Source organism: Tachypleus tridentatus, chromosome 6 (assembly GCF_004210375.1).
Source record: "Tachypleus tridentatus isolate NWPU-2018 chromosome 6, ASM421037v1, whole genome shotgun sequence".
Taxonomy (NCBI): domain Eukaryota; kingdom Metazoa; phylum Arthropoda; class Merostomata; order Xiphosura; family Limulidae; genus Tachypleus; species Tachypleus tridentatus.
Genome location: NC_134830.1, coordinates 156,550,692 through 156,576,763, shown reverse-complemented (window position 1 = coordinate 156,576,763; position 26,072 = coordinate 156,550,692). Strand labels below are relative to the sequence as shown.

General features: G+C 31.1%; 2 protein-coding genes and 2 long non-coding RNA genes across 4 annotated transcripts in view; all 4 read left to right on the top strand.

Moving 5' to 3' along the window:
• Positions 1-712, top strand: part of LOC143254194 (uncharacterized) — a 43,614-nt gene extending 42,902 nt beyond the window's left edge. Inside the window, exon 3 of the mRNA XM_076508991.1 lies at positions 633-712. The gene's annotated coding sequence lies outside the window, so the exon portion shown is untranslated. The remainder of the gene's footprint in view (positions 1-632) is intronic.
• Positions 1-26,072, top strand: part of LOC143254190 (uncharacterized) — a gene marked incomplete in the record, with an annotated part of 711,062 nt that overhangs the window by 175,658 nt on the left and 509,332 nt on the right.
• The window catches only part of LOC143254204 (uncharacterized), a 301,500-nt gene that overhangs the window by 81,534 nt on the left and 193,894 nt on the right, over positions 1-26,072 (top strand). The window lies entirely within an intron of this gene.
• LOC143254212 (uncharacterized) lies at positions 9,845-13,320 on the top strand. The gene is made up of 2 exons (XR_013030102.1): positions 9,845-9,994; positions 13,159-13,320. It is a non-coding gene; the product is annotated as an uncharacterized LOC143254212 (long non-coding RNA).

Genomic DNA, 26,072 nt, shown 5'->3' with positions numbered 1-26,072 from the left:
TGCTTTATTAACTTTTGTAAGAAGCTGCATTGTTAACTTTACTGTTTTTAAAATTGTTGAATATTTAAAGAGTTTTCAATTTCTCAGTGTTAATATAAGTAATAAGTTTTCTAAGTAATGTGTAATGTCTAAGAGCTTAAATTTTATACACATTAGAAAAACGTATTGGTATGAAATGAGAAATATTAGAGCACCAGTACACGTTGTTTATTTAATATAAAGCTAGACAGTAGTGTATATGAACTTTGTTTATCGCATAGAACCTACATCAGATATTAGCGATTTAAGTCACTAAAGTTATTGATAAGTCGTTGGGAGAAATAAAAGGACTGTTATTGTTGTACATCATAAATAATCTTCAGTTTTATTAAAGGGTAAGAATGGAACATTTTAAAATCTACTTTACAATTAGCTGTAATAGGAAATAAGAGGAGATTCATAAATAGCGTCTGTGATGTATTATTTGTTATACAAGATCACACTGGTATATATATATATATTTATATGTTATAATAAAATATATATATATATATATATTTATATGTTATAATAAAATAACTTACAACAACATTGACAGCTTTGTCCTTTTAATTCAAGTTATATTAAACTGGATATATGTTTTAATTTTACAGCTTCTTAGAATCTGGATTATCGCCGATAGAAATGATGTTGTGAAATCTTTCCTTTGTTCAATCAACAACCCGTAGGTTATATAATGAGAGACAAATATATGGAAATTACTGTAAATTGATTTTTGATATAAATAAATTTTGCATTGAAATTTTGTTTGATTTTAACGTAACAGAAAATAAAAAACAATAAAGTAAATTAAGTAAGAAATAAAGTGTAATTTATAGTTAAAAGAAAACTTTTGTTAATCTGTTTGTCTGTATGTTTCTTCTTTACCAGGAACACGTTTCGATACAGAATCAAATGCTTAGTTAGGCTAGTTTATTATTAGTATATTTTGAAAAGATTATTTGAATAACGAAATTAATCAATGGGTTCATTAAAGAAAAAACTCACGTGTAGTTTTATAATATTTAGACTCGTTTATTGATTCCATAGCGTTGTTAGTTTCAACTTATAAACTGAATAAAGTTTGATACATGTAAAGATAATGCTAGGTTTATGATGAATAGTGTTTTCCAGAAATGTAATATTTTGACATTTTATAGAAACTAACAGATATGTGGGAGAAAATGATATACACTTTTATGTACCAGTGTGAAACACATCTTAAATATTTTTGTACCAACAGATTGCAGCATCATTTATAAATAAATGTTTTTATATTTTAGAATAACTTATTTTTAATATTTATCGAAAGGTTTTATAAACATTCTTCAAGAAATGTTACATCGATATTGACTTTACAGTGACAACCAAATTTCACCTTCGTCACTACAATTAATAAATCTCAGGATGAAACATGTGACCGTGTAGTAAAATAAATATTTCTTCTTGTCGACTTGAAGACGAAAGGCGGAAGACTTTCGAAACGTCGTCCTCCGCACTTGTGTTTCCACAACAAGCAGTCGCCATCCATTCTACGAAGTTCATCATATTTTATAGTTTTCTTCCCATCCATATTTGTGTTAAATCAATCTATTACAAGTTCAAACACTGGGAGACATACACGGGTGATGAGAAAGTATACACAATAATTTTATTTTTGTGAAATACTAAGAAACGAAAGATCTTGTTTTTTTTCAAACTTCTCATAATGTAATTCATTTAAAAATATGTGGATTAAATACTTCTTTAGAATAAACTTTCTGAAACAAAATAAATAAATTTTATAATGACCATGTTCATAAAACAGAGGAGTTATAGAAAAAATTGTATAGAAAAAAAATAGAAAAGTTGTTGCACGAAGTCGATAGTTCTCACTACACTTTGTTCCCGGCTGGTACAACGGTACGTCTACGAACTAACCACTTTAAAATCAAGATTCGATTCAACGCCAGAAGGGTATACTTGGGATATGTCTTCCACTGGTATTGAAACGTTCAGCATTCTAGAACATTATATTAATTATATTGGTATTAATTGTGCAATATTAGTGCAATAAACCAGAGAACCACCATGCGAAAAAAGTATAAAATCTTTTTCATTATATCTGTACCAGTAATGTGATGTTCCTAGAGAAAATAAACTCTTAACCTAAATCCTATAACCGGTAGTCACTGGAGAATCTTTTAAAAGGTTCAAATCTATCACCAAATCAATGATTTCATCTTGTGTGAGAAGATATGGTTTACCAGATGTTTCAGGTTGAAAACACACTTTATTATCATTTCTAATGACATCAAATTCAGAATCAGATATTACTGTATCAATAGTGTCTGTTGAAGTAAATACAGCTACATCAGGTCTTATAAGAAAATAAAGTTTAAATAAGAAATTTCCTTTTTATTCCGAGTATTGCAACCTTGCATGTTTTTGAGAAATCTTGTAATGTTTTGTCATTGTTTCCTTACAACAAATTTACTACAAATGTTATATAATATATTTGGGTCATTTACACGACCTGTCGCTGCCATAACGACTAACAAATAATACTGAAAAGAAAAAAGTATAAAAGTGCACGCACAATCAGATACTATCCAGAAAGGACCCAACATGGCCAGGTGGGTTAAGGTGCTCGACTCGTAACCTAAGTGTCACGGGTTCGAATCCCTGTCACACCAAACATGCTCGCCATTTCAGGCGTGGGGCGTTATAATGTGACTGTCAATCCCACTATTCATTGTAAAAGAGTAACCCAAGAGTTGGCGTTGGGTGGTGATGACTAGCTGCCTTCTCTCTACCACATTCTACTATTTCATGGAAAACATACCCTGTCATCATTCGAAAGTTTTCCTTTAATATAATAGGAATTTCTGTGTATTTTAATGCTATGGTCAAATATGCTTTACGATAAAAACAAAGAAGTTGACAATTTGAAAAAGAAACGCTCTAGAAGAAATATTACTACATGGACAAATGTTTGACATGGAGATTTGTTAATTGTAATGACAATGGTAAAAATTTGAGGGTAAATAAAGACGTAACATTTCTCGAAGAATATTTCTAACAGTTTTTTTATAAATTATGTAGACTAAAAAAAACAACAAATATTTATATATTATACTGCCATCTGTTGGTACAAAAATATTTTGTCTTAACAACAGTCAAATATGATGCATATAAATCTCTTTACTATTTGCAGGTTTCACAGATTGTAAATCCAAAGGTAATTTCCTTTCAACTTCATCTAAAACTTTTTCTAATTTACTTGTACGTATAAAGTACGAACTTAACTTTCACATAATTTCGATCTTATAGTGAGTATATGAAAATTTAATTACGAAACTTTTTCAGTTTCACTTTTCTAGTAATAAATGGAATTAATATAACCACCTGGTTAGCCACTATACTCGTAGTCTTAGAATCGTTGGTTCGAGTCTCCATCACAGACACATGCTTGATCTATTAATGGTAAAACAAGACCCCAAAGTTCCAAAATTCGTGACTTATATAATGTTTTATTTATTGATGTGAATATTACTTTAAATCAGGTTAGGATGCGTAGTCTAGTCTTTTAATAACTATCAGACCATATCATAACTGATTTGTTACTTTTTTTAACTTTACTGTTTTTATAAATTTTATATATTTAAAGAATTTGCCGCTTTCGGATTGAAAATATAAGTAATTGGTTTTATGAGAAATTTATAATATCTAAGAGCTTAAAATTTATACACATTATAAAACTTATCACGTATGAAATGAGAAACATAAGGGCATTAGACTATGTTGTTTTCTTAATGCAAAGCTACACATTGGGCAATGTGAACTTTGTTTACCGCACCGAACCAACACAAGATATAATCGATTAAATTCACTAAAGTCATCGTTAAGTCTTGGGAGAAGAGAGAGGAATTTTGTATTTGTAGAGCCTAAGAAATCTTCAGTTTTACAAAAGGGTAAGATTGGAACATTTTAACTTCTACTTTACAAACAGCTGTAGAAACATAGGAGAGATTCACAAGTGGAATAGCGTTTGTGATATATTATTTGTTACACAAGATCACACTCGTGTATATATACGTCTGCTATATACACATTTGATGGATAATAAACTTGTATCAATAGAAAAATTACATATATATATATTAATTTATAGTGCATATTGAAACCAATTACAAAAGTAGTCAAATAATTGTAGTTGTCTTAAAACATAAACTTTCTCAGATTAACAAAGAGAAAGTTTCAAAGTCTTTGAAAACCGGAAGATCACCAAAGAAGGTTGAAATGTTGTTCTCCACTTGATATTAGTAAAAGATTTAAAACCCACACCAAAGTCTAAAGATACATTTTACTTCAAGTGCGTTTCTCGTCATCCCGAATAAACTTCCCTAATCCTTTAAAATTATTTAAATTAATTAAGTTACTTATTCATAACAACATCGAGATTTTGTGTTTTTAACTCCACTTATATGAAACTTTATATATGTTTTTATTTTTACAGTGTCGTAGGATCCGGATTATCTCCAGTTGAAATGATATTTTGAAATGTTATTTTGAAACAACCCGAAGGTTATACAATAAAAATATATATATATACTTAAAATTACTGTAAACGTAATTTTGAAATAAAAAACTGCACTGAAACTTAGTTTGATTTTTTTTCGCAAGAGAAAACATAAACAATAAATGAATAAAGTAAGAAGTAAATTACAATTTATTGTTAAAAGAAAACATTCGTTAATCTGTCTATCTCTGTGTTTCTCCTGTACCAGGAACACGAATTGATACAAAGTCAGATGCTTCCTTAGGTTAATTTCTGTAGAATATATATCGAGTGTTGAAAGTTCAAAAAAGAAATGCTGTAAAAGAAATATTACCACATGGTGAAATGTTTGACTCGGAGATTTATCTTTTATCTGTACTCACATTCTTGTCATCGATATATAATCAATAAACAGCTGTTTACATTTCAGAAAGTTTGAAGCTTGTTAGAAATCAATCTTTCGTAACTTTACCTCATACTGTAGTGGTGTCAACCTGTGACAGTTTTTTATTGATTGAGCTCATTAATACAATGTTCATAGTTTAAACAACTCCTTTATAAACCTTGATTGCGTAAACTAGTTACAGGCTAAACGCTAAACGAGCAGTGGAAACTTTCTCAAGATGGTTTATAGAATCATTGTTGTTCTATAATCATTATTGTTTTATACACGTGTGTACTGATACTTCACTGTATCCTGTATCACACTTCTCATTGTTAATCAATATAATACGAGGCTTCTAAAATATTTAGCGAGACCTCACTCCAACTTGCTTGATAAAAATCTCTGATAAATGTTTACTTGTCAAAGCTCGGTTTTCCATCCTTACATCTTCTATTCATTACCATATATATATATACCATAAATTCATTATAAACCTGTTCACAGGTATAGTAATTGCTAATAAACACATTCAATGAGAGTACGTTATCACATAGTATTCATTAGCTATATAACACTTCACCATATAATACTTAATTGTAAAAGAAACTCCAAATTAAGAAAACAATTATTAATATAGGTATACTTAATATTGCTTATGTTTAATTAATACATCAAATTTCATGCCATCCGTAGCAATCAAGACGTGTTCTCATTCGTCTTCATTTCACTATTAGTTCTCTCCTGGTCGTCTGTTGAACTCATACAAGAAATTTCTTCAAGGAGTGGAACGTTGTAATCACTCGCGCACTTCACTGTTTTACACGCACTTCAATTTCTCATTTAACACTTCTCCGCTCACGTTTTATTCCACTTGAATAACATTATCGTAATGTGGGTTTTCTTTTATCTATCATTGATTGTTTTTCGGGTAATATTTCATAACTTCCTTTGTTATCGTCTCTGGCTAATTAATCTTGTCCTTCTACACCTGTTCTCAAACTTTTCATTTTAGATTCTCAAACATACATATATATTAATTGATCATATTAAAATTTTATCTGTATGTTTAACTTACGATTAGGTAACCTAGCCAATTAATTACGAATTTAATAATAACATGTAGCTATTAAAAATCATTCTACATCAAAATCAGATGGGCTTTCTTTACATAATTCAACCACTTCAGTGCCCTGTGAGGAAGACAACCTTCTGTTGTTGCCCAGGTCTGATTTGGTTTTATTCTTGAATTTAAACAGTTCATCTAACTTACAACATATCATTAAAGCCAGTCTTTCACGTTTTGTGTATATCACACTACTTACTAGTATAACTATAAAAACATAATGTTTATTCATTACTGAATCAGTCAACTTCCAATAATCTCAGTTACTTCCTTCTGCTGTGGCTCTCACGTGATCTACATGTTGATGAAATTCCATGATACTTTACCCAGCTCTCAAAGAGGTGAAGTTTCAGATTTCATCTTACATGTTTGACAGCTCAATGAGGTTTGACTCTACAATTATATTCTGAATTATCTGTAACTCTTTTGTAGACAATAGTTCTTGCCAGTCGGGTACTCTTATATTTATCGGACTTCCTATATATTCAGTTTTACTCCTAAAACTATAGGATAATGTAATTCATTGGCTGTGAGTAGAACAAGTTCTAACCAGTCTATGATATCAACTATTCCTTAATTTAATTACATCAGTTCGATAATCAAACCGATTTATATTTAATTTAATATCAATAAGGTGAGTTAATTTTTTATATATCAAATGACGAAGTTCCTTGTGTCTTTTTTTTTTTTATTTTTTTTTTATTTTGTGAAAATAAAATTATTATATTTTTACCCTTTACAGGGTCACATACTCTAATGGGACCTTCTATAGATTTCAGCATATCCTTCTCTATCATTTCCACAGTTTGAGCTAAGGAACAGTTTCAAAACATTTCCACCTGTCTATTAAACCACGTTTTTGTGGGTTCCGAAAGGAAATCAAAATCCTATCTTTAATATCTTTAATTCTAATAAAAATATTCTATCTTAAGAAGATATCGTCTGAGGCCTCATAGTTCTAAGTTAATCCTTCCTGTAAGATCCTTACTAAACATAAGATAGCTAACATATGAAGACAAGTGTCTTATATTCACACACGTATGCATATATAACATATACAACAATGTATAAACGCATCTAATATCGTGTACTTAATTCTTATTTCAACTTCCATATGACTTAACATATTGTTAAAAGTTTCTAGCACACCACGTGTTTCTTCACTAGAGCTAACCTTAACTCTTTATCATTAGTTTTGCCTTTTATTTGCTTGTTTCTCCATGATTAGAAGGTTGTGTTAAATGTTTATTAGGTAACTGAAAGGTTAACTGCATTCTCTGAAATAGCTCAGTGTTGTAATCGTAATCTACTGCATGAAAAAGTACTTTTCGGGTTATTATTTCTTGTATAGGGATCAGTACATCTCTACCATGTAATGTAAAGAACGAACTTTCCAGAGTAGACTCATTTTCATCACTTATGTAATAGATGAACCAGCTCTTCCCAGTTTTCTGATCTTTCCCACAGTATTGAGAGATCATGATTAGCAAAGTTCTGTTGAATCCTTCTACTAATACGTTAGCAGCTGGATGAAAGCAGTTGTTTCAGTTTTCTGGACACCTAACAATTGATAAATGCCTTTTACTGACGTAGAAACGAAGTTACTACCTCTATCCGTCAGTAAGTACTGGGTTACACCGTATCCAGCTATTATGTTATTTACAAATGATTCAGCAATCGTTTCCGCTTTTTGATCAGACAAGCAAGTTATTTATTAACTCATAATTATTTTGTTCACTAACTTCATAATCTAAATCACAAATTATTGGGCCACACACTCACGTTAAATCAACAGATCAATTTTAATATTTAATTGGAATTAAGCAGGATTGGTGACAGTCGAAGCTTTTTTTGATAATACAGTTTATTGTTAGATACCATAACATCTACCCATCTATTTATATTTTGAAAAGTGAAAGCAGTGACGGTAAGACTAATTAAATTCACTCTTGGTTCTTTACTATCACTTACAGTCAGAAATCATTATTTCATGTGATTTTATGATAATCTTAAAATGATATCTCGGACACACACACACAAAAAAGTTTTGTAAACTCTTTGAGTCACACTAGATGGCACTATATTACAGACAATGTTTGACAGGAAATATTCATTTATCAAATGAAATAATAGTTTCAGAACATTTAAAAAAAAAACAAAACGTAAATTTATAGATTTCTAACTTTAGAAATTCTAGTCCCAACATCAAATATTACTATTAACATTTATTCGTCATTTCCTTTTCAATAATGAACTGAAACAGTGTGGTAGAACGAGCTCTTTGGCTTTTCTTTACGTTGACACTTCAATATTTCCTTCATGGTTACAGTTTTACTGTGATATAGTAAAACAGTCTGACATGTTATAGTCCAGTTTCAAAAGATTCAATAAAACTGTTAACAGTCAAACTGTAATATTATATTCACTAGTTTTTGATCTAATAAACCAATAGGGATCAGAATTTAATAAGAAATCTAGGAATTAAAATAGGTAATTGGGAAAAAGATTTATACTTGTTATAAGCCGTAATAAAGACAATATGTTAAAAGACCCATGTTATTTTTAAACAAGATATCAAGCTAATAATGTACAATAACCCTTATTAAAAAAGTTTATAAAATGAAAAACTGAAAACATTATAAGACACATTTATGCTTGACATTAGACAAAGGTGTTAAACCTATTACATTTTAACCTTTTCGAATTTTATATTGTTCCTTAGAGATTTTCAACAAATATAACAGAATTTCATAATAGTGTTACATGCACACTATAAGCGTCTAATATCTTTTTTCTGACTACATTTTCTTTTAAAACTTGATTTTTTTACGACAAACATAAATTGCGGAATACCATTTACAAAAGCCTTTCGATACAACATACCTTGTAAACATTATAAATTAAATATACTACAGACATTATAATAAATGAAAAAAGTGAAACTAACCTTATAAGAAAAATAGAACATACCATACGAAACATGTTTCAATGACTCAGAAACAAGTTAGTAAAGTAAATTAAATATTTGCATTAATTTCAAATCTGTTTACAGATTCGTAAACAGTTATTGATTGAAGAAATAATGTGGATAGAGAAACATATCCAATGAGAACATGAGTTGTTAATCATACATGCTATACCAACTGTGAAACAATTGTTATTAAATAAGTATCTGGCAATAAAAATTAGCGTTCGGAAAGTTTATTTATATACTTTTGTGTTTGTGTGTTTTTATTATAGTAAAGCCACATCGGTCTCTCTGCTGAGTCTTCCATATATTCAGTTGTCTGAACTGTGAAACATAGAATAATAAGTCAATAAGAAAAAATTATTGGACGCACCGTAGAACGTATAATTTAAATAAAATATTTAATTTTCACCTAAATAGCTTTAAATGAACTGAGTTATAAAGTTTCACATAACAAAACGTAACTGTACCTGACCTAAACTCGTTTGGAATGTGACAAAGAAATAAATAATAATAATGTGTATATAACAAACATATTAAAGTTTTCACATACAATAATTCAGATTCTAGCAAAGGGAAACAAAGACAAACTAGCGATATAAACACCAAATGTTTATTCAACATGATATCGGACTTTGAATGTACATCAGTATCAAAAGAAAATTAAAACATTTCTATAAAGTTTACACCGTTGATTTGTGGTTTAAATTATTTTATCAATACATCTGTATAAGATAGCCAATTATAAAGTACGACCTTTGTATAATTTAAAATCAGTAAGTAGTAATCGGGGTTATAACAGTTTCCTAACTCAGAGCTATGGCCTTCACTATGATTGAGTCATAACAACATATTATATAAATTAGTCAATTTGAAGAACACTGTTAACATAACCAAATAACTTACAGCTGATATCAACGTCTTTTAGCTTATTGCATTGGAATGAAGATGAAGTCAGTGGTAAGTATTTTACAGCTTATTCTGTATGTTACTTGTCGGTTAAACTCTATTACAGCTCACCGGAGACAAATAGTTGTATTAGGTGCTTGGTATCATTCCTTTTTAAAGTAACTAAAACAGTGTGGAAGAAGAAGGACATTGACATTACTTTACGTTAACACTTCCATATTTCCTGCATGGTTAGAGTTTTACCATATGCAGGAAAACAGTATGACATTTTTTTGTTTATTTTAATAACATTCATCAAAATTCTTAAAAGCACAAACGGTTTTACTATATTCACTAACTTCTGATCTAATGAACCAAGGTGATCAGAATTAGATAATAAATCTAGGGATTAATACAACTAATAAAGAATAGCATTTCTAGTTATTAACAGCCCAAATATAAACAATTTCCCATAAGATGTACGTCACGCCAAAACAAGATATCAAGCTAAAAATGTAGTGGAATCATAAAAAAGAGAATAAATGAAAACTAATAAACATTATGACATACATTTACACTTAACATGAGATATTAGTGTTAGACCTATTACATTGTTAACCGTTTCTGTTTAGTTTCCCAAAGATAATCAACAGGTTGAAGAATTTATCATGATAGTATTGCAACCACACTATTTATGTGTAATATCTATTGCTCAATGCGTGTTTCTTTACAGACCGGGTTGTATACGGCAAACATAGTTTTTGGAATACTATTTAAGTTATCCATTTGATACCTTATAACTTATAGACATTATAAATTAAATATATTACAGACATTATAAATTAAATATATTACAGACATTATAAATTAAATATATTACAGACATTATTATTAAAAAAGTTAGTTAAACTGACATAAAAAAATGGAACATACCACACGAAGCACATATCAATGACTCGGAAACATGATAGTAAAGTATATCAAACATTTGCATTGATTTCAAAACTATTTGGACATTCTTAAATAGCTTTCAATTGAAACTATAATATGGATAAAGGAACGTATTTAACGAGAACATGATAGGTTACTTTTACATTCTGTACTAACTGGGAAGAATCTGTAATGATATCAGTACCTCTCAATAGAAAATAGCGATCGGTAAATTTATTTATATTCAATTTCATGTGTTCTTTTATTTTAGCAAAGCCACATCAGGCTATCTGTTTGAGTCTGAAGTACATTTAGTTGTTTCTACTGTGAAACATAGAACATTAAGTAAATAAGAAATAATTATTGGATACACCGTAGAACGTACAATTTAAGTGAAATGAGAACTTTACACATAATGTAGCGATTAAAAAAGTTTCACAAAACATAACGAATGTTTACCTATTCTAAATTTAACAGGAGTATGAAAAACATATAAATAATAATAAAATGTAAAATAGAAAAACAATTAAATTCTTTTCATAAAATAATTCAGATATTAATAAAGAGAAACAAATAATTCTGTAATTTACTTTTCGACAAAGTGAAGATGTAAACACCATAATATGTATGTAAAAACGGCTCGTTTGGGTTGAAAAAAATTTTTTACGTAGAGGAGTGAACAACATTTTGTGAACCTGACGATGACCGAAAAAGATCGAAACGTTGTTCACTCCTCTGCGTAAAAAAAATATTCTCAACCCAAACGATCCGTTTTACATACATATTCTCTACAAATGGGTTTTCTCGACATCACTAAACACCATAATGCTTATTTAACATGAGTTCGGACTTTGAAAGGATACCAGTACAAAAAAGAAATTAAAACATTTTCATAACCTTTACAGCGTTCATTTGTTTTTTAAATTCGTTTCACAATATATCTGACGAAATACCCGACAATGAAATATAACCTTCGAATTATTTGGCATATAAGAGTTCCGTAACTCACAGCTATGGTCTTCAGTATGATTTCGTCATATCACTACATTACAGAAATACGAATAAACTTCCCCCTATTCTTTAAAAAATCATTAAAGTTAATAAAATAACTCACTTTTATAACAACACCGACAATTCTGTGGTTCTAATTCAATTCAAATGAAAGTTCATATACGTTTTCTTTTTTCACTGATTTTTAGGATCCGGATTATCGCTGATAGAAATGATATTCTGAAATCTTACCTTTATTCAAATAACACCAGAAGGTTATATAGTGCAAGAAAAATATATTCTTGAACTTATTGTAAACTGAATATTGAAATAAAAATTGCATTGAAATTTAGTTTGTTTATTTTTTGGTTTCAGAAAACAGAAAAGAATAAACTGAATCAAGTAAGAAATAAAGTGTAATTTATATTTAAAAGAAAACTTTCGTTAATCTGTCATTCTGGGTGTTTCTCCTGTTCCAGAAACATTTTGCGATACAGATTGAAATGCTTGCTTAGGTTAGTTTATGTAGAACATATTTTGAGTGTTGACCATTCGAAGAAGAAATGTTCTAGAAGAAATATTACTGCATCGTGAAAAGTTTGACCCTAAGGTTTATCTTTTATCTGAACTCACATTTTTTGTTATCGATATTTAATTGATAAGCCAGCTGTTTACATTTCAGGAAGTTTTAAAGTTGTTAGTAATCATTCCTTTGCATCTTTATCTCAAACTGCAGAGGTGTCAAGCTGTCACAGTTTCTTCTTGATTCATCTCATAATTTCCACAACCACTTTACTGACCTTGATAGCATCAATTACTTACAGACTAAACTACACTCTAAACGAGCAGCGGAAACTTTCTCAATGTTTTATAAAATCATTGTTGTTATATAATCATCATTGTTTTATACATGTATGTACTGATACCTCACTGTAACTTGTATCACACTTCTTATTATTAAGCAAAATATTACGAGGCTTCTAAAATATTTCTTTAAAAAATTAATGTTTCTCTGTTAGTGGCCTTGTCTACTACTAGATTGTTAGGAAGTATTATTTTGTTTCACGTTTTCTTTCATATAAACATTCACTAGTTTGTTGCAATAATATTGCTAAATGAACTAATAGCATTGCTAGGAACAAAGTCTACGAACGATATGAGTGCAATTATACATTAATTGTTCCAAAAGAAGTTTGAAAGGTGTTCTACACAATTATAACATATGTATCTGGTACAACTGGTTATTCGGTACCTTCGAAATTCTCGTAGAGTTGGCAATCAAGCTACACAAAGTTTTCATGTTTTTGTTTGAACAGGCCGGCAAAGCACGGGATAAAGAAACAATGGCTTCATAGAGTCAACTGATAAAAAGCTAACCCATTAACCAAAAAGAAAGAAGACAACATGTTGTTTTGAAAATAAGAGACGAGTATTTCCAAAATAATTCTAGATGAATAAAGACATGTATTCATTTGTTATCAATGTTATTCTCTTTTCATTAGTTTATATTTTTCTTCAGAAACATAATACGAAAAATTATTCAGTGTGATAAAGCAAATAATAAATTGAACAAAGTAAGAGTTTGTTTTGTTACCGATTTGTAAACAATTTCTACATGATAGAAAAAAAATGAATATTAATTTCGAAGTCTCCGTATGTTATGGAAAATCTATTTGTAAAAGCAATATAATATGTTCGGAATTTAAGTTATCAGGCCAATGTAATATTGCAAAAGATTTTTTATCAGATTCTGTGTCATCTAACAACCTGTGTTTATTTTAACAAATGAAGCAGCGGTTGTCAATCTGATAAAGGTCACAACTGATGTTTTACGTCTACAGTCATAAACCATTATTAGATGTTATTTTATCACAATTTTAATTTAAAATCTCATTAGCCGTCAGACATATACTGTTTGAGTAAAACTAGATGAAGCTATTTTCCAGAACATTTTTGATAGGAAACTTGCATTTATCAAATGAAATCATGGTTTCAGATCTTTTAAGAAAGACTATACTTAAGTTTACATATTTCTCCATTTTTGTGAATTCCAGTTGCAACATGAAATATTTTTATTAATCTATTTTCGTCTTTTCCATTTCAATAGTTATTTGAAACAGTATGAAGGAACAAACTCACTGGCTTTACTTTATGCTAATATTTCCAGGTTTTCTGCATTTTTACCGTTTTATTGTAATATAGGAAAACAATATGACACTTTATTGTCGAGTTTAATAAGATTCATCAAAACTGTTAAAAGTAAAGCAGTTTGTTATATTCAGTAGCTTCTGATCTTATCAACTAATGGGGATCAGAATTTGATAATTAATTGAGTGATTAATATAGGTGATTGAGAATAAGATTTACACTTATTATCAGTCATAATATTGACAATTTCCCATAAAATTTAGGTTGTTTCTAAACAAGATATTAAACTAATAATGTTGAATAATCATAATAAAAACAGAATAAAACAAAAACTGATAAACATAATAACATAGATTTACACATCACATGAGACATCAGTGTTAGATCTATTACAATATAAACCGTTACATATTCTAAATAGTTCTTTAAAGATTTTGAACAACTAGAAGCGTTCACTACAATAGTATTATAACCACACTCTAAGCAAGTTTCTATATATACAGTGTTAGAAACGGCAAACATAGTTTACGGAATGCTATTGAAGTTAACTATTTAATACAACATACATTATACATATAATAAATTAAATATATTACAGACATTATAATCAATAAAGTTACTGAAAATAACCTTAAAAAAAATTGAAACATATATTAGAAGTACGCACCTATGCTCAGAAACATGATAGTAAAGTATATCAAACACTTGAATTGATTTGAGATCTATTTACACATTTTTCAAGAGCTGTTAATTGAAAAAATAAAGTGGGTAAAAGAACTTATTTAATGAGAACATGAGTTGTTAAGCATACATGGAGTGACAACTGAGAAAACATTGTTACGATACAAGTACGTGTCTGTAGAAAATAGCGTTCGGTAAGTTTATTTATATTCAGTTGTATGTGAGTTTTCACGATGGCAAAGCCACATCGAGCTATCTGTTCAGTTGTCTTTAATGTGAAACATAGAACATTAAGTAAATAACAAATAATTATTGGACGCACCGTAGAACTTGTTTTGTCTGCAAGACTAACTAACGTGTGTCTTAATTTACGTTTCTTATATAGTATTACAATATCTCTGAACTTTCTGTACTGGGATAAAATATATCTGAATATTCCGTACTGGTTGAAAATTCAACCGTTTCTGTACCTTGGTGTACGGTATCTATGTGTACTATAACGGCTTATAATATGACTGGACTTTAATTTCCATCCTGGGATGAAATGTATCGGAAATTGTATTTAATGATACAGTCTCTCTAAACCTTTTTTAGTGCGAAAAGATTAATTTATCGTTCTAAACTGTAACACAAAACGCTATAATTCTAAGATAGTTTTTCTTCTTAAAGGGCAAGCAAAGAGCAACAATATTTAACTGAAACATTTATAACATAAAATCGTACTTGTGACAAACGTGAGATAATTTTCTAAAACACTTGTGATGTAACGAAACATTTGCAATTAACATATTGTAATTTACTAAAACACTTTTAAAATAAACATTATTTGCTTTTATATCTGATGAAACAAAATAATGTTTGTCATTGTTATTAAATACTTGCCTTGATTTTGGAAAATTCTTCGCAATTATGATTTTCTGTCTTATTCCTACTACACTTCTTTCTTGACGTATCGTTTTAATTCCAGGGATTTTGCCAATACCGCATGTAAACACTGATTGTTTACTTTGGCTGTATTTTCATAACTTTTTTCCTCAGTTCAGATTTTAAGTAAATTCGTTTGGTCTAGAATTTCGCGCAAAGCTACATTAGGGCTATCTGCGCTGGCTGTTCCTAATTTTGCAGTGTAAGACTGGAGGGAAGGTAGCTAGTCATCACCACCCACCGCCAACTCTTGGGCTACTCTTTTACAAACGAATAGTGGGATTGACCGTCACATTATAACGCCCCCACGGCTGGGAGGACAAGCATGTTTAGCGCGACGCGGGCGCGAACCCGCGACCTTCGGATTACGAGTCGCACGCCTTACGCGCTCGGCCATGCCAGGCCATAATAATAAAACACGAAGAGAAAAACAGTTTTAGTAAACTATATTTTAGATTATATTTACTTAATAAAAAATATATTTATCCTGTTCTACGATTTATCACAAACTTATCTTTAACGAAGCCTAAAGTACCGTTACAATGTTAAGCCTATTTAAAAAATTAAACCTTGTTGTAAAATCTACACATTTTAAATTTTAAGTTTAAATTGTGACCATCTTTCTTTTATTTACAAATCAGACTATATCTAGTTGTTATTTAACCCAAATGACTTCGAATTTTAATATCAAGATTAAATAACTCACAAATTTATAAGAGCGACCACTCTCACCCTGCATCCCAAAACTTAGATTTGATGGTCAGCGTTAACATCTAAAATATATATAAATTTGATAGCATTTAAACGACAAAAAACAACCTGAGCGTTGAGAGAATTTTTGTTCAGTCGGAAATTTAGAATGAACAGATTTAAATAACAACAAATGCAATGAAATGTACAAAATAACATTTGATACACACGTGTTAGAAAAACTACTGTAAAGAAAGGCTCAAATATAAGAATAAACCATTAATATAATGATAAATATGAAATATTATTACTTCATCAGCTTTTATGTCCTTTCCAACAATATACTTAGCTACTTTAGAAATACTCAACAACACACACCGTCTCTTAGGAACCAAACTATCACTACACAAGTTTCGAAGTCTCTGTGAAAAAGACAACTGCGGCGTATATTGCAAAATATTAATTTTACTAAAAGTAATTACAAAGGTTATTTGGAAGATCTGAGTTGACATAATAATGATGTCTATTCTGGAGTGTTTAACTCATGTATTTCTGTTGCATCTAATATGCTGTTGGAGGAATATCTTAATCCTGGCTCTATTTAGGTTTTTGATCGTAGCAATGGCTTCTATATGCTATTTAATTAAAGTAATGACGGCTTCCAGTAAATGTGTAACCACGGAAGATATGAAAGACGCTTTAAAACATACGTCTAAAGAAATCTGTATGGATATCTTGAAATATCTGAGTATAGTTGTGGTAGTTGTCCTACGGCGATTACTTTACGTATTCATGATGAATATCGCAAGATACCTGATTAATGTAGTCGTGGTGGTTCTCCTAATTTGTTTAATTATGCCAGCCATGATAGATGAACTAAAACATTCAAATAATGTCTTTAGGGTGGTTATCCTAAGTTGTTTCGTTAATATAATCCTGATGGTTCTCGGCAGATGTTTGACTAACATTGTCATGATAGCCGTATTAATATGTTTAACTTCACTAGTCATATTAGTTGTTTTGATGCATGTGACTAAAATGGTAATGCTGGATATCGTAAGATACGTAATTAAAGCAGTGATGATCAGTTTCTCAGAGAAACTGATTAAGGTAATAATAATGACTACACTCCGATTTATAATCGAAAATGACATGATACTGTCCCATATAACATAGTTTACCTATTAATTAAGGTTATAACTTTTTATTTAATACATTTATGATGATTGTCACTAGAAAAAAAATCGTATATATAGAAGAGAAATTGTTTGATATCAAAACTGTTGCAATGTAATCAGTGAAGTAGACTAGTATATGGGAGTGACATACGACAGAAAACTTTAGTGTTTAGTAAACATAAAAGATATCACACACGGTAAAGAACAACATGGAAATGAAATCCCAAGAGCTATTGAAGTAAGTGTAAAATCTTCCAAATAAACAATTCATTACTGTCTTATCTGAATGAGGTTAAACGTTTTATAAACTTAAGAAACACCGAGATAAATTAATTCAGTCAGTACTCGTATTTATTAGGACGATTATAGCTAATTGTCTAGTTATCTGATTGATAGTTGTACAGAAATATTTGTTCATGCTGATTACTGAATAAAGAAATAGAAGTGAGTGAGTACAAGTGAATTTGTAACAAAATATTACATAACAACTATGCATTTCAAAAAAATTATAAATAATTTAATTATGGGTTCAAAGCCAGGGTGTTTTTAAAGTAATTATGACAATAAAAGTACTTTTTTGCGTTTATTTCTTTTGTATGCAGTAAGATTTTTACAGCTTTTTTGAAGGGAAGAGAAAAATCTGAAGGAAGATTATGTGTTCAAGTACAAATTATTCAAAGAATAGTTAATGAACTCCGATGCATGGAGGATGTTGGATGAGCGGTTAAGCTAATGTTAACAGTAATATTTAGCTGAGTTAAGAATACTACAACACATAACCACGATTTTGTGTTAAGTTATCTAAAAAGGAGAAAACTGACAGAACCAGAATGTGTAATATTTATAATGAAGATTACACTGAAACAGGAGAAAATAACCAGTATAGTGATTATTTTTATCACAGTTATTAGGGTGATAACTGTGATTTACTTTAACCATTGACTTGTGAAATACTCTCAATCACTGTAGAGCACTTGGCAAAATACCAAATGACAATTACTGTATCTTTGGGTTTAATAGTTTAGAAACAAAATTTATGCTAGATTGATAATGATACAAAATACAGTTAAATTTGAACTCAACATTAAAGTAAACTATCATTAACTGATTACTACTTGGTCCTAGTTATTTAAGAGATTGTGATATAAGTAAAATAGTTTTGTTGTAGAGATTGGCTTTAATTTTAAGAAAGGAGGTTTTAGGGTTGTTTAAGAGTTTTTCTGGTTTATATGAATTTTACTTCAAAGGTTTTCATCGTTTTTTGTATTAGTTTTTTATCAAAAACACCTTGGATGTGATAAAATGAAATCAAAATTGGCGACTAAAGTGCTAGCTACACTTAAAGCGTTGATAAGAATTTTACAGCAAATATCCATTCACTGGTTAACCAGTTTCTGTTCAGTTTAGAGTATTATGATGAGTAAAACAACAACAACAATGCGTGGCTTATTTAACTGAATGTTTACTGTAACATTCTTATCAATACTGTCAGTGTAGCTACCAGTTTGGCCTTCAGTTTTTATTTTATTCTTTTAAGCTATGTTAGAAGACTTGATAGTTATTTTAGGTTTATCAGAAAACCGGGGAGTGCTCAAAAATGAATGATTTTGTATTCGCCCCCTTTTCTGGCTTTCAGTAATTTTGATGAGTTTATGGTTGTTTCTCTGATAAGTTGATTTTTCGTGGTTTCAAGCGTGAAGAAAAACGATAAAGGAGGAGAGTTGTCTTCTTGATGGTGATTTGACAAGGGGTGTTTTAAAGCTTTCTGCCTGAAATCGATAAACCGATCACGAGCAGAAGATCCAAACAGCAGAGACCCGTCCCACGTAGGCCAGCGCATCATGTCCCAAAGAAGACACAAATAGAACGAGAGTTTATTGCATCACAAAGGACAGTTACATATTACAATTTCACATACAATTATATGCATGGTAATTAACTTTATACTTAACAGAAATTTACAACATATTTTGTTTATAGAGTTCATAGATATAAAACATAAACTATAAAATTACTAAACATTGAATTTATTGGTAAAATAGAGAACATAACCACACATTGAATAATATAAACAAGATACACATGATTATTAATGAATATATTTGGTCCATTGTTTCTTATGGCCATCAAACTGAGGGAGGTAGAGCCACAAGGTAAAGCTCTCAAGTTGGTTTTTTGAGTGAGTGTTTGTTTTGTGTCCAATGTGATTTAATGGAGGAAAGAACTTGGTCCATGAGGCGGCGGGTGTTTGTGCAACATTGAATAGGTTATTTCTGGTTTTGGTCTTATTTTATTATTTTTAGTATTATGACGTTGAATTTCTTGTTTTTTATAAGTAAGAGCCGATTGTATAGACGTGGATTCGGTAGGCTATTCGTACTGCTTTTGGTTGGGTTGACTCAAGTGGCACAGCGCAATGTCTGCGAACTTACAATGGCAGAAACTATAGTGGGCAAAGCACAGATAACCCCTTGTGTAGCTATGTGTTTAATAACAAACAACAACCTCAAGCCAAGTTTTACAGAGATGTGAGGCATGTTGTATATTACTGAACATTCGTATTCCACAACAGATTTTATATAGGCATTTTATATTATCATTATTACTTTAGCGTTGTAAGTCAGCAGACATACCGCTGAGCCACTGGGGGTAAAGGTAAATAGACAAAACACTGCAATTTTTTACAATGTACTGTTTTTATAATAGAAAAGGTAGATTGACAAAATACTGCACTTTCTTGGAATGTTCTGTTTTATAACACAAAAGGTAGATTGACAAAATACCACACTTACTTGGAATGTTCTGTTTTATGATACAAAAGGTAGATAAACAAAATACCACACTTACTTGGAATGTTCTGTTTTATGATACAAAGGTAGATAAACAAAATATCGCACTTTCTTGAAAAGTTAGCTAGACATAGTATTGTATTGGGCTGACATGGCCAAGCGCGTAAGGCGTGCGACTCGTAATCTGAGGGTCGCGGGTTCGCGCCCGAATCGCACCAAACATGCTCGCCCTCCCAGCCTTGAGGGCGTTATAATGTTACGGTCAATCCCACTATTAGTTGGTAAATGAGTAGCCCAAGAGTTGGCGGTGGGTGGCGATGACTAGCTGCCTTCCCTCTAGTCTTACACTGCTAAATTAGGGACGGCTAGCACAGATAGCCCTCGAGTAGCTTTGTGCGAAATTCCAAACAACAACAAGTATTGTATTTTCCTGGAATATCATTTTTTTATGATACAAAAATATAAATAGAATACTACACTTCTCCCAAAATGTTGTATTCTGTAATTTTGAATAATTTTGGGTTCTTTAACTACGAAAGAAAATTACATTAATTAACAAACGAATATATACTGACCAAATAGGAAAGGAATTCGAGTTAATTTTTTTTATTCTTTATAGCAGGAGCGTAGATATTTTACACACAATGGGGGGATAATTTTTTCAACCACTTACGTGGACTGTTCAATTTACAAATTGGTAATCTCTGATTACGTGAACCTGAAAGCTGTAAACATGTAGTCACAGAGTAATCTTGTTGCCACGATACTTGCATGTATACTTAGGCCTACTGACTGATACTTACGAACTATCGCTTAGATGGAAAAGCTTAGAAGCACGCCTATGTTAAAGATGTACATTTCGGCCACTGAAAATGCCTACGTCTCGGCCTAATTATGTAATTCGATTGGTAAAAAACACGAAAATCACAAGAACAAACACACAATTTGTAGGCCTGTGATACAATAAAACAATTCAACAAACCAAACTGTAGGGGGGCGATGATTGCATGCAATATACCCCCCAACTAAAATGAATGGGAGATGTATATCCTCCATCCACCCCAGGATCTACGCCGCTGTTCCATAGTTTACAATATCACAGTTAATCCGGTAAGGTTAAGTTTTATTGGGTTTTGCACAGACGTACGAAGACAGACCACGATATCTACAATACTAAAGTCTGAAACATCCACATTGGTAAGACCTACTTGTGATTAGTGTTGTGTTACCTCAGCTGCATAATATTAAAAAAAAGGGAAATACGATAGACGCAAGACTTTATTACTACTAAAATACATGTAAAATGATAATAAATACACGTGATTTTTAACATAAAGATATACTGTTAGTGCAATAAGTACAAACATTTTAAATAATTAAAACTACAAAGTAGTTTATTTTAAGAAGTTTAAGATAGCCTTCTTCTTGTAGCCCATGCTAGATGTAGAGCAACAAACAGTTAATTGAGTATATCCAACACAGGTTAAGGAACCGTGTCATTTGACGCATGTGCTCTACTAGTCACTGCAAATAATGAGAGTTTTCCAGGCTAGTAAGCAAGCAGACACCTAAGGAACTTGATAAGGAAAGCATTAACAGTGAGGGACGTCTGTTTTAACCACTAGGAGGAACCGGGTAGACTACTGTTACAGATTTAGTTCGAAGTTACGTGTGTCTTGACCGCTAAGAGGAACAAGGTAAGCTACTTTTACAACTTTAGTTTGAATTTACATCTATCTTAGCCACTAGGAGGAACCAGGTAATCTATTGTTAGAACTTTATTTAGAAGTTACGTCTGTCTTAACAATTAGGAGGAGCTAAGTTAGCTATTGTTAGAACTTTAGTCAGACGTTACGTCTTTCTTAACCACTAGGAGGAACCAAGTTAGCTATTGTTAGAACTTTAGTCAAAAGTTACGTCTGTCTTAACCACTAGGAGAAACCAAGTTAGCTATTGTTAGAACTTTAGTCAAAATTTACATCTTTCTTAACCACTAGAATGAACCAAGTTAGCTATTCTTAGAACTTTAGTCAAAAGTTACATCTTTCTTAACCACTAGAATGAACCAAGTTAGCTATTGTTGGAACTTTAGTTACAGAATAATCTGTTGAAACATCAACAGTTATACTATTAAAACAGCTTTAGTACAGATATGATTTATCAAATATGTTAAAAAGTGTATAGATAATGGCGAATGAAACTGATATATTTCTAGAATGATTTCGTTATTTCTTATACATTGATCCTATCTATCTTTTGTCTTCTAGAATTAGAAAATACATTATTGTAAACCTTTGTAAGTGCTGTTTTCAAGCGTAGTTTACGTTATTATAGACAAGCACTGACAAACATAATCCATCTGGTTTACGTGTTATAAAGAAACGATATCAAAATTTAAACAATAACTCTATTTAATGTGTTTATATACATGAACCTTCCTGTTAGTGTATAGGTATATCATATTAAACATGAAAAGAACTTTCGTTACAACAATCTCTACACTTCAATATAATATCAACAATCCAACACAACTTTTACACTCCATTGATTTTAGCCATCCATGTAGAATGCAAACTCTGGACTCCATAAGTATTATATTTAAAGCAAAAGCTGTTAAAACAAAGAAGAAATGAAACAGTTTTAATAAAAATAATACAGTCACATATATACAGGGTGTCCCAAAATAACGTTTACACTTTTGGATCATTATAACTTGCCTTGTTTATTGATTTTAACAATGTAACAAGATACATATGATAGCCAAAGGATTTATTTAAAGATTTAATACTGAAATCAAGAGAAAAAATAACAAATAAAATTCATCCCAAGGAAAGCTCTCCTTGCTTGAAATTGTAAATGTCACAATTTGTTTGCTTCACTTCAGGTGTTCAAACTGAAATCCGTTCTACTCCAGACTCATCTCATAACGAGAAGAAATGGAAGTGCACACATCAGACAACATCTCATCTGGTATTAAAGCACATTGTTCTTCAATTGCAATTCTCAATTCGTCAATTGTTGCCCTTTTTGTGCTGTAAACTTTGTCTTTCAGAAACCCCCACAAAAAGAAATCCATGGGTGTCAAATCTGGTGATCTAGCAGGAAATTCTACACTTCCTCTTCGTTCAATCCATCTGTCTGGCATAGATGCATCCAGATAAGCTCTCACGTCGCGATGGAAGTGGGGAGGAGCGCCATCCTGCTGGAAGAAACACTCTTCTTCTCCAAATTGTTTTTTGATGCGTGGCATGGCAAACTCTTGTAGCATGTTGAGATAATTCAATCCTGTTACGGTGTCTTGGAAAAAAAAATGGTCTGATGAGTCCCCTAGCGGACAGACCACACCAACAGTCACCCAGGCAAATTAAAGTGATGTTCCTCTGTAACATGTGGATTTTCTGTTGCCCAATAGGTGCAGTTGTGTCGATTTATTGAGACATTCAGCTTAAACGTTGCTTCGTCACTCCAAACAATTTTGAGTGGAAATTCATCATCGCCTGCACATCTAGCAAGATACCATTCACAGAACTCAACCCTTCGATCAGGGTCATCTTCATTCAGAGCGTGAACAAGCGATGGGATGAAACTTTTGAATTGGGAACGTTTCAAAATGCGATGAAAGCTGGATTTAGGGATACCTGTTTCATGAGATAGTTGGCACACTGATTTTCTTGGAGAATTCAGAACATTATCAATGACCTCTTGCTCTCTTGTTGGGCTTATTGATGATCTTTTTCGACCGGAACGACCCTTTCTCATATGGTGGAGAGTTCCTTGTTCATCAAACTTGGCGATGATGTGTGAAATGCTGGGGCGAGATGGCGCATCCATATGGAACTTTCTAGTAAAACGTTTTTGCACTTCAGCTTTGTTTTCGACTTTTCAAAAAGTTTTGAGAATGAATATTTTGTGCTCGATTGTAAGCTGATTATCCGCCATCCTTGGACACAAGTCAAATCTGAAACAAAAGAAATGGTTTATTAGCTATACACAGTCAAATAGTGTAAACGTTATTTTGGGACACCCTGTATATATATACACGTACAAAATATAACACTAAATATATATATATATACATTTACAAAAACAAAGCATGCTTTCGTGTTCTCCATACTGAGGTGTTTTTATTAATTTTGTGAGATAACAGCTGCTAGCAAACTGAGAAATTCGTTCCTAAAATCTAAAGATGTCTTTGATGTAAAGGAATGTATCGTGTATTAGGGTTAGCGAGCCTAAAAGATCACTGCCTGATATAAGTTAAACAACGTTCGTTATCACCTTTATTATTTATGTAAAATATTTTCCTAATTTTACAAAACAGATCCTCCTGATTTCTAGCAGCAGACTAAATTAACGAAAAGACAAAAAGTTAAGAGTCATTCTGGATCGCGTTAACACACACTATAAAGAATCTCACTGAATCTAGTCTCGTTTTCAGAGATTCAGATTTGTAATAGTTAGGCCTATATAGCCCTATGATATTTAGGTTACGTACCCTTTGGCAAGAGAAGCGTTAACTGTCAACAAGGAAAATAAATAAAATATTGTCATGATGCTCCTCGTTCTGGTTTCTTGTGTCAATATTCCTCCAGTGTAAATTAGGTGTTGAGATTCTTGAACGTTACCACAGGGTAAGTGAGAAAACCATATACCTAGTCCTTCAGTATTACTACAGCTACAACAGAATGTTTATACCTAGTCCTCCAGTCCTGCTACAATAACAATATAATGTATATACTTAGTCCATCAGTGTTACTACTATAACAATATAACGTGTATAACTAGCCTTTCAGTGTTACTACTATAACAACATAATGCATGTACCTAATCCTTCAGTGATAGTACAATAACAACATAGTGTATATACCTAATCCTTCAATGTTACTACAATAACAACATAGTGTATGTACCTAATTCTTCAGTACTACTGTGGTAAAAACGTGATGTATGTACCTAGTCCTTCAATGGTACCACAGTTACGACAGAGTATTCTATATACACACATATCTAATCTTTCAGTGGCACTACAATAATAACAATGTATATGCCTATTTCACCAGTGGTATGAAAATAATAGGAATTTCCTCAAAACTCTTTTACAGAACATTCGGGCTACCTTTAAAACAGACTTATTTTTTTACAGCCTTCCTTTTCCAAAGTTAAAATTGATAATCAACAGAAGGGGATTTTTCACGTTTATTAGAAAAAGTCAAAATTTTCCCATTTGTTCATATTATTATTTCACAAGTCTATAGCAAAATGAACTGTTTCTTTTGCACTAAAACTGAAACAGACAACTATACCGAACACTATGAATGTTCATGACCTATCTAAAAGTTGATTATTTTTCATTGAAAGTTGATCTCCGTGGTTACAACTAGATAATAGATGTGATGTTGTTCTGAGGGGTTGCATGTGTACATGATGCGTGTTTACACCAAACCTGGGAAACAAAGAACTTTGGGTCAGTACATAATCACAAGACACAAAGCTTTATTTAAAACACTGTTTTAGTCGTATTTGAAAAGGCTGCTTCTTTACTGGTAGAGTTTTATTACGTGTTCACTGAGGGTTGTGTCTTACTCTAGACATATTTAACTATTACTGTGCATAAGAAAAAGCCAACGTATAAATAATTAAAAAGCATAATTTAAACTTTATAAATATGGATATAAATATAAATATAATCTTTTATGACCTTAGTTGTTACTCATGACCGTGATTTATGATTTTCTCTGTAAGCACTGGGAAGTTTTCTATGTAATTCAGTGTTTCAGTCGTGTTTACTTGCTTTAATTTCATTTTGGGTCAATTTTCTAG